The sequence below is a fragment of the Rhincodon typus genome, chromosome 4, assembly GCF_021869965.1.
Source record: "Rhincodon typus isolate 14 chromosome 4, sRhiTyp1.1, whole genome shotgun sequence".
Lineage (NCBI taxonomy): Eukaryota > Metazoa > Chordata > Chondrichthyes > Orectolobiformes > Rhincodontidae > Rhincodon > Rhincodon typus.
The window spans coordinates 39478983-39495682 of NC_063335.1; positions in this window are offsets into that span (position 1 = coordinate 39478983).

The following is a 16700-nucleotide window of genomic DNA, read 5'->3' on the forward strand; positions in this document are numbered from 1 at the left end:
CCTTTTTCCACAATGCTCACTCAATGCTCTGCAGATACTTTTGTTCTAAAAGCTTCCAATCCTCCAAGACATTGCTTTATTGATTGTCATGGCTGAAAGTTTTCCCTAACATAACCATTGTAGCTAGCACTGCCAGGCTTCCAGTCCATGGCCTCGGGTTTAATCATGGCCTGAATATGAAAAGCACTAGATGAAAAATAATGAGTTTCTATTGACTGGGCAATCAGTCCTGTTGACAGCCAGCAATACAAAACATGACAGAGTGATTGACACACAATGTCTCAATGGCCAGCATTGCTAAAAATAAATTAACATCAATAAACTGACAACATGATGAAAATACACAGAAGTGGTCTGTATGACCTATGACCCTTGATGACAGTTTGGATCAGAGAGGTAATATTCCTACTTTCATGCATAATGCTACATAAACTCAAGTGCGTAATTTTATTGTCTTAAATTGCCATAGTCAGGAATCACACGACACCAGGTTACAGTCCAACAGGTTTATTTGAAAACACAAGCTTTCAGAGGCAAGGACTGAGGCTCCAAAAGCTTGTGATTTCAAATAAACCTGTTGGACTATAACGTGGTGTTGTGTGATTTCTGACCTTGTCCACCCCAGTCCAACACCGGCACCTCCATGTCATTAAATTGCCATAGCAGAAAGCAGCGGTGCACATTGGACTTTGGACAAATACCTGATTTCAAGGGCCAATTTTAGGTCCATTCATTTTATTAGACAGTCTGTTTTTTTGCTTTCTTGCACCCTCTGTAAACTCATCTAAAACTTTGCAACCCATGTCGTTCTCAAACCAAGTTTAATTCATCGATCACCCCTGTGCATAATGGTTTACGTTGTTTCCTAGTAAAGGAAAGGCCTGATTTTAAAATTCTCATCCTTATTTCAAATCCCTGGATGGACTTGCCCCTTCCAAACACTGTAAGATCATTCAGTTTTGCAAACCTCCAAGATCTCGGCACTCTTACATTTCTGGCTTCTTGCACATTGTTGATTTTCATAGTTCCACCATTGGTAATCATGCCTTCAACTGCCAAATTTATAATCTCTGTAATTCACTTGCTAAAGCTCTTTGATTACCATTAAGCCACCTTTTTATTCCAGATTTTTATTCAATTCAAATTTCACTATCTGCTGTGGTGGGATTCAAACACACATTGGCTTAGGGTCCTGGACTGCTTGTCCAGTGACATTACTGTAATGCCACCCCTTCCCAAAAGAATAATATTTGATTAATATGAGTTGTGAGATCAAAGCACAAATTGCATAATGTGTGCCTTACCTTCAAGATAGGCACCAATGTGCACCAAGAATAAATTCAGAAAAAACTCTTGTGCCAGGGATTTGTGTGAATTTGGAACTTGTTCCCACTCAGTGTTTGAGGGGAATAGCATGGGTGCATTTAAGGATAAGCTAAATATGTATTTGAGCATCAAGGAATAAAAAGTTATCTGGATAGATTGAAGACAGGTGGGAGGAGGCTTGTGTGGAGCAGTTATGTTATGTTATGTTATGTTATGACAAAAGCAGTTATGACAGTTGGGCTAAATGGCCTGTTTCTGTAATATACATTCTAAGTGATTCAATGTGCATTGAATCATTATAGATCAGTATGAAAACAAGATGGAACCTTTCTTAGGCATCGCATGTTTACATCTTCCTTATTTCTGCTCCGAGTTTCTATAGTTAGTAAGCAGGACGTAGCACACATTTGCCATATTAAAAATTGGAACATTATTCTAATGTCAATTCTTGAGCCCAAGCATCTGAACTCTGAAGAAGGGAAGCTGCACGCTGCATGCATTGGTGCCTTCACACATGCCCCTGAGTACTAGTAATAAACGTGAAGAATGCTGCTAAGTGCTAATGCGATCAGTATACATAGCGCAGAAGGAACTCGAGAAAGGAAAATTCAGAGCACTATCCACTGAGCTACAGCTAGTTCAAAGTCAACAGGATAGCAAGTGTCTGGACAGATACCCAGAGGCCCCCTCCACCAGTAATAACAAGCACAATGAGGATGATTTTGTCCTCACTGTAGGTGGTGAAATTGAGAGCAAAAAAGGGAAATAATTGAGCGATTTGGCCCTGAAGAGAAACACGCCCCATTCTCAACTCCTCACTAATTAAATTCTAGGTAAGAAAGTCCAAGGGTGACCTGTTTGACCCGCTACTAATTAAAGCCCTTAAGTGGTCATTTCATGGCTTAAGGGCCTTTCTGCACCACCTCCCTGATTATCTGTCTCTCTGGTTTTCTTATTCAGTTTTTCCTAATGGCGAGCTTATTTGGTGAGTTTGGTAAAATGGGAAGCTGAATATGAATAAGAGATAGTAGGAACTGCAGATGCTGGAGAATCCGAGACAACAAGGTGCAGGGCTGGATGAACACAGCAGGCCAAGCAGCATCATAGGAGCAGAAAGGCTGACGTTTCGGGCCTAGACCCTTCGTCAGCCTCTCTGCTCCTATGATGCTGCTTGGCCTGCTGTGTTCATCCAGCCCTGCACCTTGTTGTCTCTTGAGCTGAATATGAATAGATGAGTTGTGGTGTAAACAAGGCATTTAATGAGCATTACTCCTGCATAGTTGGAATCTCACCACTGTCAGGTGAGAAGCTCACTGTGCCACTTGCAAAACGCATAGAAGCCGACCTGAGTTGCTCCAGTCTTCATGGTGGGTGTCACCATACTCGTAGCCACATTCTACCATGCATCTCACAGAGCCCACTTTGCTCAGAACCCCTTAAAATACCACCCATTGATAATTTTGATAAATATCAAATGTATGTATCACATAGAATTACACAGAATGCACAGCACAGACCATGCAGGACTGTATATGATCTATTCAAGCATATTGAAGACTCTTTCTGAATTATTTCCAGCTCACTTTGTTATCACAGCCTTCTCTCTTGTATGTTGATCCGACTTGAGTCACCTTTTCCTGTTTTGTTTTTGATTTACTGTACAAGCTGTGTTTTGAAGTTGTCTGCTACGAGCTTTTGAGTTGAAAAGAGCTTTGATCTTTACCTCTAGTTCTGTCAGCTGCAATCTCCACAATATCATATTGAAGAAAACCTCTGGCATTAACAGTTAGATCGCATACTGTTATTGACATTATCAATGTGCCCTGCAGGAACAGAAGATTCATTTTGCTCTGTTATCACTATGTCCATCTTTCTCTCTCCATGAAACCAAATGTGTCATCTCAATAATCTGCAACAGGTCTGATTAGATATTTATAGGGCTCAGTTGAAAACTTTTCCAATAGTGGTTGGGATCACCCCTTTAGCAATCAGATATTTGGGTTCATTGTGAAATACAAACAGCTGTAATAAAAACATTATCAAAAACTGCAGCCAATTGTTTCCTAAGGAAATTCCATTTAATTTCTAATGTTCAATCTAATATTGGGTCACAGATGAATGACACTTCAAAAGGTTGGTATCATTTCAGGGATCCTATCCAGCCTTGCAAGGGTTAGCACCTCTTTTAGGTTTTCACATAGTCATTAAGAGGGAAGGGAACTCTTTAACTGGGATTTCTCATTTTTCTGCCCAGTAGTGGCCTGGCATAAAAATCAGAGCTTGTTTTCGAAGCCAGGAATGCCAATTTAATTTTAAAATGTATACTATTTATAGGAGCGTCTTCAGAGACCCTGTGAATCAGACAAGGTACATGCAGCAAACGTAACACCATCTTTTAGAGTTTTTTGAAGAAGTAACCAAAAGGATAGATGAGAGTAGGGCAATGAATGCTTTATATATGGACTTTAGTAAGGCCTTTGATAAGGTCCCGCATGGTGGGCTAGTCATGAAAGTTAGGTTTCATGGAATCCAGGGAGACCTAACTAATTGGATTCAAAATTGGTTGGATGGTAGAAAGCAGAGGGTGATGGTTGAAGGTTGTTTCTCAGACTGGAGGTCTGTGACTAGCAGTGGGCAACAGGAGTCGATGCTGTTATTTGTTATTTACATAAAGATTTGGATGTGAATATATAAGGCATGATTTGCAGATGATACAAAATTAGGAGGTATCGTTGATAGCAAAGAAAGTTATTAAAAATTACAGAGGGGTCTTGATCAGATGGGGAAGTGGGCTGACGATTGGCCAATGCAATTCAATACAGATAATTGTGAGGTGTTGCATTTTGGAAAGTCAATCCAAGGTAGGACTTATACAGCAAATGGTAATGTCCTGAGGAGTGTTGTGGAACAGAGGGACCTAGGATTACAAGTACATAGTTCATTGAAAGCGGTGTCAGAGGTAGACAGGGTGGTGAAGAAGGCAATTAGCATGCTGGCCTTCATTGTTCTAGGCATTGAGCATAGGAGTTGGGACGTTATGTTACAGTTGTATAAGTCGTTGGTGAGGCCGGACTTGGAGTTTATTTACAGTTTTGGTCACCCTGTTATAGGAAAGACATAGTTAAACTGGAAAGTGTGCAAACAAGATTTACGAGTATCTTGCCAGGACTAACAGGCCTGAGTTATAGGGATAGGTTGGCCAGGACAGGACTTTATTCCTTGGAACATAGGAGAATGAGGGGTGACTTTATTGAGGTGTATAACATTATGAGGGGCATAGATAGGATGAGTTCACATAGTCTTTTTCTGAGGGATGGGGAATTGAAAACTAGAGGACATAGGTTTAAGGTGAGAGGGGATAGATTTAAGAAAGTACTGAGAGGCAACTTCTTCACACAGAGAGTGGTGTGTATATGAAATGGGCTGCCAGAAAAAGTGGCTGAGGCAGGTACAACAGCAACATTTGGATAGGTACATGAATGGGAAGGGTTTAGAGGGATGTGGACCAAATGCGGACAATTGAAACTAGCTGAGTGGGCACCATGGTCAGCATGGACCATTTTGGGTCAAAGGGTCTGTTTCCACACTGTATTGCTCTATGACTCTATGACTGTATCTAATTTTGGATCACCATCGAAGTTTATTTTCTATGTTATCCCCTTCCGATTAACTGTGTGATTGTATTTAACCCATTTCAAATTAAGCAGGCTGACAACTGCTTTAAAGTTCCAGTCAATACCATTCTCATCTCTGCATCAGAAGCCTGAACTCTGCACTGTAGTGGATTGAGCACAAAATCAAGGCAGTCTTATCCCTTATGCGATACTGAGGAAGTGCTGCAATGTCAGAGGTATTGAAGTGAGGGAAAAGTTGCTTTCTCAGGTGGACATAAAAGAAAAGAGAGCACCATCTTAGAAAAAGAACAGGAAAATTATCTTCAGTGACCTAGCCAAAATTGACCATTCAATCAACATTATAAAATAGTTTGTCTGAGTATTATCACATTGCTGCTTGTGGGAGTTTACTGTGAGCGAATTGGCTGTTGCATTTCAAACGTTACAATAAAACATCCACTTCAACAGTACGCTACTGGTTGTAAAGCACTAGGTGTCACGAGAGGTGATTTGTAAATGTATGTCTTTTACTTTTTCCTTAACATTGTGCAAAGAGGAACTTGGTGGTCATTAAAATATTGTGGGAATTAGAGTACAAAACCTTTGTATCTTGTTGGATAATTTGACCACAAATAAGTTTTAGACTTTTATTTACCTTCTTGTGTCTAAAGACATTAAATTGCGATTCACGACCCGTCCTGATTGTGCTCATTTATCCTTGTGAAGAGAAATTACTATCTTAGCTCCATTCAGATGAATATGCAAATACCTATCTAGGAAACTGATAACATAAAATTTCTTATGTCCAGTCTGTGCTAGCCAAATGGTTCTGTGCATCTGTTTAGTTTTACTTAAAGTGAAAGAATGATTGGCAAACCTTTTCTTTCTTTGGGGTGGGGATGCTGCATTCATATGGTGAAACCTGTAACTTTAGGCTTGGCAAGAGTCCATACTTTTAAAATGGTCATTGTCTGAACTCAGTAAATATGTTCTATAAAATGCGGAGTTCTTCACACAACATTCACTGTGATAGAAGAAGCTTCGGATTAAAATATCATAAGCATTCAATCCCAGGGAGCACTGTTTCTCTGCTGTTATGGAGGTTGAGTATGGAGCAGAAGTTATTTGATTCATTATATCCGCATTAACCTTGTACAGAACTGCATTACTCAAGCTTAAGTAATAAGAGGCCTTGGTGTATTGAAGGCTGCAATTTGAGGCTGGCTTCAGCATCCATTTTATTGTCTAAGTTTTTTGGGTTACACACATTTGTAAGATTTATTTATTCTCGGGTGTTACATGTTATACTTGTTTTCCTGCAATGGACACTGTTTGCATCATTGCAAAGTATGTAAAATATGACGCAAATAATTTGCAAACTGGGAGCAGAATTTTCCCATTTTCCTTTAAAGTGTGTTCGAGTGGGATTCCTGGTGCCGTGGACCATCAGGGCTCACAGCTACTTCTCTCACATAAACTTTGCCTCATTAATTATGGAAACAAGCTCCTCAACGTCTTTCTTGTGGAATCCCATGGGTGCTCATCAATGCCCAAACCTTTGGCCATTCATGCAGCTACCACCGTATTTAAAGCCTAGCTGCACACCACTTCAAATGCTGCAAGCTAGAAAATGCCCCTCACAACGTGCTGCTTAACAATTATGAATCAGGACGTGGTCCAAAAAGGCAATCCCATTCTCTGCTTTGTAGACAGACACCCGGAAGTGCTGGTGGATAGGGTGGTAGACAGGCGGGCCTTCCTTTTCCTGCAAACCTCCAAGGGAAGCCATTCCATCAGTCCAAGGCAGCTTGGACACAGATTGTACAGATCAGCACTGTATCTGGGAGAAGTGTGATGTCCAGAGCGCAGGAAGGGAGTAAATGATCCATCTGGCTCCACAACAGTAAGTGCCGACTCTTCTCTCTGCTACCTCTCATTCACAAGGCTACCACTCACTCTAACTCTGCCAACCCACACTTTTATTACCAAGGACTACATGTCTCACGATTGCATACCCACTCAATGTTTACGCCCACCTCATTCTCGCAAACAAATTCCAAACCCTTCCTGTCCTCTGTGTTTCCTATTCATCCCCCCTTTTCTTTTACTCCTGTATCAACACTAACTGCTCTTCCATCCAGGGCCAGGAGAAACTGGTCCACAAGAAGGCCAAGGGGACCCAGACCAGTGTGGAGGGTGGCGGATCCTAATCTCTTTTGAGGAAAAATTGTTCAATTTGGCCAGAAAAGAGCAGGAAAGGACTGGGGAGATCATAACAACAAACCAATCCAGTAAGCTTTGCTGTGCTGTGTTCCTCTCCGACTATCACCAGCGCTAACTCAGTCTTTGTCTGCACAATCTTTTATTCCTCTCTGACGACTAATTCCCTGTGTTCTACAATGCAGGCACTAGCAGCACCCAGTGAAAATCTACCTCTACCTCTGAGGAGTAAACCTGTCCTCCCTCAGAGAATGCAGTGGAAAAGCTTTCTCCTGCACCCTGCATCAGCTCAGACTTTCATCTGCGTCCTCTCAAGAGCACAATCTGGTGAACAGATCACTGACATGTTTCTTAGGCTGGTTGAGGTAGAAATGGCCAAGGTCTCGGACACTCAGCGGACTGCGAGAGACCAGGCACGTGGTCAACCTCAGGCAGAGGATGTTCCCATGGTCGTTGCCATTAATGACTTGGTCATAATGCACAGTGAGACACAGAAACAGCAAACGGGTTTGACAGAGACATTTGGTAAGCTGGGTCAAAGGATAGAGGAGTCCCCCAATATTATCAGTGGAGTGCTGGCTCTGGCAGGCGCATCTCGATGTCTCATAGAGAGGGTAACATGACAGAAGTCATTTCAAGAGTGCAAGCAAAGATATATCTCCAAATATACAATGTTCTCTCCAATTGAATCTAACCTGATATGTCCTCAGTATTTTTGTTGTTTCTTGCCCTCTAAGTGAAGCCCTGACTTCTGCAGCTAGAGTGGACGGGGCTTGCACTGTAGTTGGCCCTACTGCTCTAGAAGACTTGTGCAATTATACTTGGGGCTACTTCAGCTTCGAGTGCCCAGGCCTTGAGAGAACCTTGCCCAGATGCAGGCAAAATTATGGCTCTCCTCTCCACCAGCACCTCCAAGCCCCTGCTGCAAAGCAGGTAGCTAATTTACCTCTTTGGGCCATTTCTCCAGTGAAATTGGTTGTGCGTCATAGGGTGAGGGCATTCCCTGGTCTGCAGCATCCAAAGTATGGCGCTCCTAGGCTTTAAGTAAGGTGCACTTCACCTATCACGCCGCTGCACAATTCCTCACGGAATGTGCCAAAGAACCCAATTGCAAAGTTAATGAAATGAGGAGCAGGCGATTGCGTGATAAGTTGCAGAGAATCATTGCGGAACAAGGCACCGTGGATCTTACTCCACTAACCACTTTGATTGAAATAATTGGGGAAATTCTGCCTCTGGTATATTTTATGTCAGTATGAATCCTGAGGTCAGGTCATAGTGGATCTAGATGAGTTGGCATGGAAAAGATAATGGAAAAGGGCATTGGATGATAAGCCTGTGTTAATGGGAATTGGCACTATCTTCGTAGAGGGGAATTAGAAAGGGTGATTGGATGTGTCGGTTGGGCAAAGGTTGGCATGGGGGCATGACAGATCATGTGACTCATAGAGATGTGTAAGGTATGGGAGTGTACGGGGTGGGTGGGGTACATTTTGGCATAGAGGATGTGAGGGGCCATAGGGAACAGTAGAGGCACATGGTGCTGTGGACTGGCATGGATGGGGCATGAGGAGATTTGTTGGGAGGTGGCAAGGAGGTTGATGGTGTGTGAAAACTGAGGATGGATGCTTCATCTTTCTTTTTAAATATTGGCCACAGCAGCAGATCCCCAAGGCAGACATTCCACCCACCTCCACACCCAGGCAGCCATTCTCTCCAGAGTCACTTGCCCCAATTTAGAATCATAGAATCCCTAAGTGTGGAAACAGGCCATTTGGCCCAATGGGTCCACACAGACCCTCTGAAGAGTATCCCACTCAGACACGTCACCCCACCCTATCCTTGTAACCCTGTATTTCTCATGGCTAACGCACCTACACATCCCTGAACACCATTGGCAATTTAGCACGGCCAACCCACCTACCCTGCACATCTTTGAACTATGGGAGGAAACCGGAGCACCCGGCAGAAATCCACACAGACACGGGGAGAACATGCAAACTCCACACAGTCGCCCAATGGTGGAATCAAACCTGGGTCTCTGGCACGTGAGGCAGCATGCTAACCACTGAGCCACTGTGCCACCTATCTATATCCCTTTGTAGGCTTTTTATGCCTTCTACACAACTCACTTTCCTACCTATCTTTGCATCATCAGCAAATTTGGCTAGCATATCCTCAGTCCTTTCATCCTAATCATTTATACAAATTGTAATAAGCTGAGGGCTCAGCACTGATCCCTGTGGTATGCCACTCATGATATCCTGCCAGTCTGAAAAAGATCCATTTATTAACTACCTTTTGGCTGGCTAACAGGAAGCAATCCCCTATCCATGCCAATATATTATCCCCAACACCTTTATCTTATGTTTTCCGCAATATCTTTGATGTGGCACTTTATCAAATGCCTTCTGATAATCTAAGTACTCAATATCCACTGATTCTCCTTTAACCACAGTCCTGCCACATCCAGTCATGACTGATGGAGGATAATTAAACAAATCACTGGAGGAGGAGGATCCACAAGTATCCTCATCCTCAATGACAGAATAGCCCAGTACATTAGCGCAAAAGATTAGGTTCAAGCATTCGTGGCAATCTTCAGCTAAAAGCGCTGAGTGGATGATCCATCTTAACCTCTTCCAGTGGTCTCCAGCATCACAGATACTAGCATTTAGCCAGTTCAATTCACTCCACATGATATTATGAAAACGTTGGAGGCAGTGAATACTGACTTCTAATTCAACCTGACCACCCTTCCCCCTTATTCCCCTTCCCTGGACAGAAACCAATGTTTTGGACAGAAACCAATGTTTTAAACATCAAGTTCATGGAACCAGGAATCCCCCCGTCTGCCTGAGCCAAATTCTTCAGTCAGTATCTCTTCATGTCATATTTTGTCTGCTGCCACTCATGTTCTGATATTGGTGACTTCTACCATTTTAAAGATGCTGTACAAATGAAAAGTTGTTCAGCCCCCAAATACTTCCTCTTCCAAGTCCTGACCGTACGTTTTAGAAAGGGATTGAACCAGAATCCAAAGCCTTGATCAATCCAAGCACCGCTTCAAGCAGCAATCAGAGCAGAACAAAAATGAACATCAAATCCGTGATAGCAACAAATTTTCAAATTTAGTACACATTTACATACTTTACATGTATCCTGACTTTGCACAGTTTCTTCTTTTGCCGAACACTATTGATTCTATTTAAAAGAATCAACTTGAAAAGTAAAGCTCAGATATCTCTTTTTGCAATTAATTCATGAGATATATGGGGGCTTGCCTTCATTGCTCAGACCTTTGAGTATAGAAGTTGGGACATCATGTTGAGGTTGTGCAGGATGTTGGTGAGGCCTCTTCTGAAGTACTGTATCCAGTTCTGGATGCCCTACTATCAGAAGGATATTATTAAACTGGAGAGGGTTCAGAAAAGATTTACCAGGATGTTGCCAAGAATAGAGGGTTTAAGATATAAAAATAGACTGGAAAAGACTGGGGGAGATAGCAAGAGCTGCAGATGCTGGAGTCAGTTTTCTGAAGAAGGGTACTGAACCGAAAAGTCAACTTTCCTGCTCCTCGGATGCTACCTGGCCTGCTGTGTTCCTCCAGCTCCAAACTGTGTTAGCTCTGGAAAGACTGGGACTGCTTTCTGGAGCATACGATGTTGAGGAGTGACCTAATAGAGGTTTATAAAATCATGATGCGCATAGATAAGGCAAAGACAAGGATCTTTTTTCCCCAGGATGAGCAAGTTCAAAACTAGGGACACATTTTTAAGGTGAGAGAAGAAAGATTTAAAAAGGACATGAGGGGTAACTTTTTTACGCAGAGTGGTTCATTATGTAATGAACTTCTTGATAAAGTGATGGATGCAGTTACAGTTACAACTTTTAAAAGATATTTGGATAAGTTCATGAATAGAAAAGTTTTGAAGGGATATGGATCAAGTGCGGGCAGGTGGGACTAGTTTAGTGTGGGAATATGGTCAGCATGGATTGGTTGGACTGTAGGATCTGTTTCCGAGCTGTATGACTCTATGACTCTACGACCCTGTTGCATGAAACTGGAAAAAAAACTTAAGAGTTTTCACTGAAATAATGAATAAGAACTTCAGGATTACATCCCAGGAATCGCAGCTTTGGTTGGGAAGGTAAGTTTCCTCCAGTCAACCTACTGGCTTTATGAATAAATATTTAAGTGTACTTGTTTTGCGGTACCTGTTAGTCATTAAGGTCAGTTCATTGTAAATAATTGTGCTCAGTGCCTGCAGGAATGCATCATTTTCCAAAAAGCAGCAACGCTTGCATCTGACAATAAATTGAGACACACAGTAGCAGTGAGCTAAAAGGATTGGAATTCAACACCCTCTTAAAAATTTGAAAATAAATCTTATTAGGCTAATAAGTCAGCAGGCAAGAGATCATCAAAGAATCAAAGGTCAGGTGAGAGAATATTTTTACACAATGTACATTTGTATCATGTCTAGTATAATATAATGCCCCACACAGTCCTCTACAGGAGTCATTATCAAACACTAAATAACATAAGGAGAATTTAATACAGATGACCAAATGCTTGATCCAAAACACACATGCTTTAAGGAGATCTTTGAAACAGGAGAGAGATCTAGAGATGTTGAGAAGCTTAAGGAGGGAATGCTACAGCTTAGTGCCTCATCAGCTAGGGTGCTGGACAGTGATATTTTGGTTTGAGAAATTTATGTTCTATTTCTCTAAGTTGTCATTACCATTTGGTTTTGTTTCCGCTACAGTACTCTGAATAACCTGTTAATGTTTACTATTTTAAGAGTAGCGCCTCACCAGCTGAAGGCACACGACCTGGTTGAAACCATCTGTGCTCCCATCTCAATCACCACTCTCTGCTGACTTGTTCAATCCACCTACTTCCTGCCTTGCATTACAATGCCCCACTTTCCCAGTTGATACTTATATTTAGAATTCAGTAATATTCATCAAAAGAAAAAAACTGTAAAATCAGGATCCATGCAAAGTATGTAAATGCATATTAAATTTGAAAATCTGTTGTTATCACTGCAAAGGATTTGCTGTTTATTTCTGTCCTGTTCTGATTGCTGCTTGAGACAGTGCTTGGATTGATCAAGGCTTTGGCTTAGGATTCTCGTTCAGTCCCTTTCTAAAACATACAGTCCGGACTTGGAAGAGAAAGTAACTGGGAACGCAACAACTTTACATTTGTACAGCACCATTAAATTGGTAAAGGTCCCCACACAATATCAGAACATGAACAGCAGCAAATAAAATGGAGCATATGAAGCAAGCTTCTTGACCAAGATACACCAGCAGACATCCTTGGTTCAATGAATGGGAGATACAGGAAATCACAAATAAGTTTCTTATAACAACCCCTATCGAATGAATGGCAGACTGAATTGCCATGGTGAAAGTGATCCTTGGCAAAGGCTCAGGAAAAGCCAGAATGCCGGCGTAGCCGAGTTCCACCACCTCAGTCTTCATATAAACCCCTTATGTTCTTCTGAAGATACATACAAATGCTGCACATTACCAAGAATATTATCTTAAAGACTAACTGGCAGTATAATCACCTTCAACTCAGAGAATGAGCAGTCTATTGCTTGGATTCAGGGAGCTGAAGACGGCGCTGACAATGTTCAAGTGAAGAAAATCAGTGATGCACTGGACATCAGAGCTGGATGTGCACAGAGATCTGAGATAGCTGAGTACCACCATTCAAGAAGATGACGGCTGACCTTCTCCAACAAATCTGACTTTTCTCCCTCTATCCAAATTCCTTAATTCCCTTCGTGTTCAAAAAATTCTATCAACATCTGTCATATACTGAATGACCGAACATCTACAAATCATTAGGACAGAGTATCCTCTTGATAAAGTATAAGAAAGTTAACATAACAACAAGGGGGTTTATCGTGTTCTTGCTTGTCAATGTTACAATTATGAATAGAAGGATAACCACACCCAATAATGTATAGCCACAATCATTTTCCATATTATTTCTCTTTATTGGCATTCTTAAAACCTTTTTCATTAAAGCTTGGATTATCTTAGCTGACCTACCTCGCTCACAAGCATAAAAGAAATAGCAATCAAAATTCCTCTTGCTCCTTATAAAGCCGGTCGTATTATTTTGTTTATTTATGGGATGTGGGCATCGGGTGAACAGCGTTTACTGCCCATCCTTATATTTTGTTAAACCAAGTGACCTGCTAGGCTATTTCAGAGGGCATTTAAGAGTGACCCATATTGCTGTGGGTCTAGAGTCATGAGGGGACCAGGTCAGAATGGACTGGATATTCAGAGTCTGATCGAATCTAGAATGGAGATGGGTGGGCAGAAACATTGCTGTGGAAGACCAACATGTCAGCTGGGTCTATTTTCAAAGAGGTGAGTGCTGGGTAGAGGTCGTATTGGGAGGTAGGTGTGCTCTGTTTGCTAAAATACAACCAGTAAAAAGAAGATGTCTCCAGGCATGGGAGGCCCAGTGGTCCATACCAAGTAGATATTTTAATATTTAGATATTAATCAATGCTGTTCAGAGATATTATTACACACCTCTGCAGTAGGTGGGACTTGAACCCGGGTCTCCTTATCCAGAGGTAGAAACCATACCACTGCACCACTCATTGTCTGCAGTTACAGTCATGGGTAGCCTGTGGAGGGGTTCCTCCTCCACAATGGTGGTTTAGTGGCTATAATCATTTTTAATTTCAACAATTTTAAAAGTGAAAGGGTACCTTCACCCCAATGTGCCCACTTACCTACATTGGTAAGCTGCTGTTCTCTCAATGTTGAATGGTCTCCAATTGGTCCTTTAGCACCAGGAGCCCACTATCTTTAATTGAACACTGTGCATGCTCTATGTCCACTAATTGACCTTTCCTCCCAAACTCATGACATGTATGTCATATAATCCTACATGTCCACCGAAATTATCCCAATATTGGGGTTCTAATGTGAAAATGGACGTTCATTCTGCTGAGTCATACTAACATAAGTGGCTTCTACTAAGGATGTCCTGGTATGGTAGTGGCCTGGGCCTCTGAAATTGCAGTTCAGAAAAAATAAGCACTGGGAATAATGTCCAGGAGGATTGTGTCTGCAGGCAATGAGACCCCAAGGCAAGAGAAAGCCACACACCTCCACAGGAGCTGGCAGTTGCATCAGTTTCTGAGAGGTGAGGTAGCTGAGATGTTCTTGTCTGGCTAAATCTGGCAAATGAGATGCCCTTCCTGTGAACTGTAGGTACCAAAAGGACACAAATCCTCTGCAATGCTGTAGCTGCTCGGTTTCCTACGGACAGAACCCTGAGCGTCAGGTATTCTTATTGGTACATATTGGATGCATTATCTTCTAAAGTGTCCTCATACTTTTGAGTTAACTTACAATCTGTTTCCACATTATTAATGTGCGTGACTTGCACACCAACTGCAACCAAGATGGGTAGGTGAAAAAAAGAACTATTTCCTGGATTTTCGACATGTCACTCTCAATTTAGATGTATAACAGTCAGTGATTGACTCAAGGGGGTGGTGGGGAAGAGATCTTTGTCCAAGTTGTTCTGGAATGCGTCCTTACAAAGAAGTCTTCAAGAGAAATTCAATCGTTTTTGCTGATGCTTATCTCAAGTAGTTCCACTTTTGATGTTCTCAGGCTGTTGATTTTGCCTCCTACTGGTATTTTTATCTAGTGCGGCAATTCTTGTGTCACCTACTGTAGTAGGAGAAAAGGGGAGTGGCTATTGTTGTATTGAAAATCCAAAAGACATTTATTACAACCAGCTATTATATACAAACATTTCATTCCTCAAGCAGTCAAGTGTCTAAGTTAATATTAAGCTGTTAGGTTAAAACAAAGAAGCAAGCTTCCAGTAGACTGTCATGCTTCAAGGAATCTGAGGTAGCATGGAGTATGAGAGTATATAACATCATATTACATGTTATCGTTCAGTAGTGATATCATGAGCATGTCGGTTAAAGGTATACCGATGTACCGACTCTGACAATAAAACAATATACACTAAGTTAAACATAAATTGTGGCTGAACGACCATCAACGTGATGAAAAGTGCTCTTTGGTCTGTCCAAAATTGCTGGTCTTCCTGCACAAACACTGTTCACGACTGAATGTTGCAGACTGGCATTTTTCAAGATCCAGGAATAAGTGTTGAAGGGTACACTAAAGCTTGGGACAAGCACTGCAAAGAAGCTCTCTGCAAAAAGGCAACCATCAAAAATCTTTTACTAATTATTTATGGCAGGGCTAGTTTCCTCCTAGCAGAAGGGAAGTCTGTTGTTGTCTAGAAATCTGTGCAGATTGGGAGAGTTCACGTTGTAGAATCTTCAGAGTGTGTACAAGTTTCCTGGCTCTCAGAGCTGAAAATTAATCCTGGCACTCAAAGTAAGAAAGAAACCTCTAGGCCATCAAAATTGGAAAAGGTCAGTAAACAAGGATAACACAACGTGGAGGAACACAGCAGGCCAGGCAGCACCAGAGGAGCAGGAAAGCTGACATTTCGGGTTGGGACCCTTCCTCAGAAATGGGGAAGGGGGAAGGGGGCTCTGAAATAAATAGAGAGAGGGAGGTGGGGCTGGGGAAGGTAGGTGGGATGGTGATAGGGTGAACTCAGGTAGGCAGTGGTGACGATTGGTCAGTGAGGTGGGAGGAGTGGATAGGTGGGAGAAAAGACAGACAGGTCAAGGAGGCGGGGATGAGAGGGAAGGTTGGTCATGGGATGAGGCCGGAGGTGGGGAGATTTTGAAACTGGTAAAGTCCACATTGAGACCATTGGGCTGTAGGCTCCCAAGGCGGAATATGAGGTGCTGCTCCTCCAGTTTCTGGGTGGCGTCGTTGTGACACTGGAGGAGGCCCAGGATGGTCATGTCACCCAGGGGAGTGGGAGGGGGAGTTGAAATGGTTTGTGACCAGAAGGTGTTGTCGTTTGTCGCGAACCGAGCACAGATGCTCTGTAAAAAGGTCCCTGAGCCTCCACTTTGCCTCACCGATGTAGAGGAGGTCTCAGCTGGAGCAGCGGATGCCATAGACCACATTAGTGGATGTGCAGGTGGACATCTGTCTGATGTGGACGGTTTTTTGGGTCCTGGGATGGGTGTGAGGGGTGAGGTGTAGGTGCGGGTGTAGCACCTCCTGCAGTTGCAGGGAAAGGTGCCGGGGATGGTGGGGCTAGTGGGGAGTGTGGAGTGGATGAGGGAGTCGCAGAGAGAGCAGTCCCTACGGAAGGCAGACAGGGGTGGGGAGGGAAATATATCCTTTGTTGTGGGGTCAGATTGCAGGTGGCGGAAGTGGTGGAGAATGATGTGTTGAATCTGGAGGTTACTGGGGTGATACGTGAGGACAAGGGGAATTCTGTCTTTGTTTTTGTTGCAGGGAGGGGGTGTGAAGGCTGAGGTGCGGGAAACACAAGAGATGCGGTCGAGAGCGTTTTCGACCACTGAAGGGGGGACGTTGTGGTCCTAGAAATACGAGGACATCTGGGATGTTCGGGAGTGGAACACCCCATCTTGG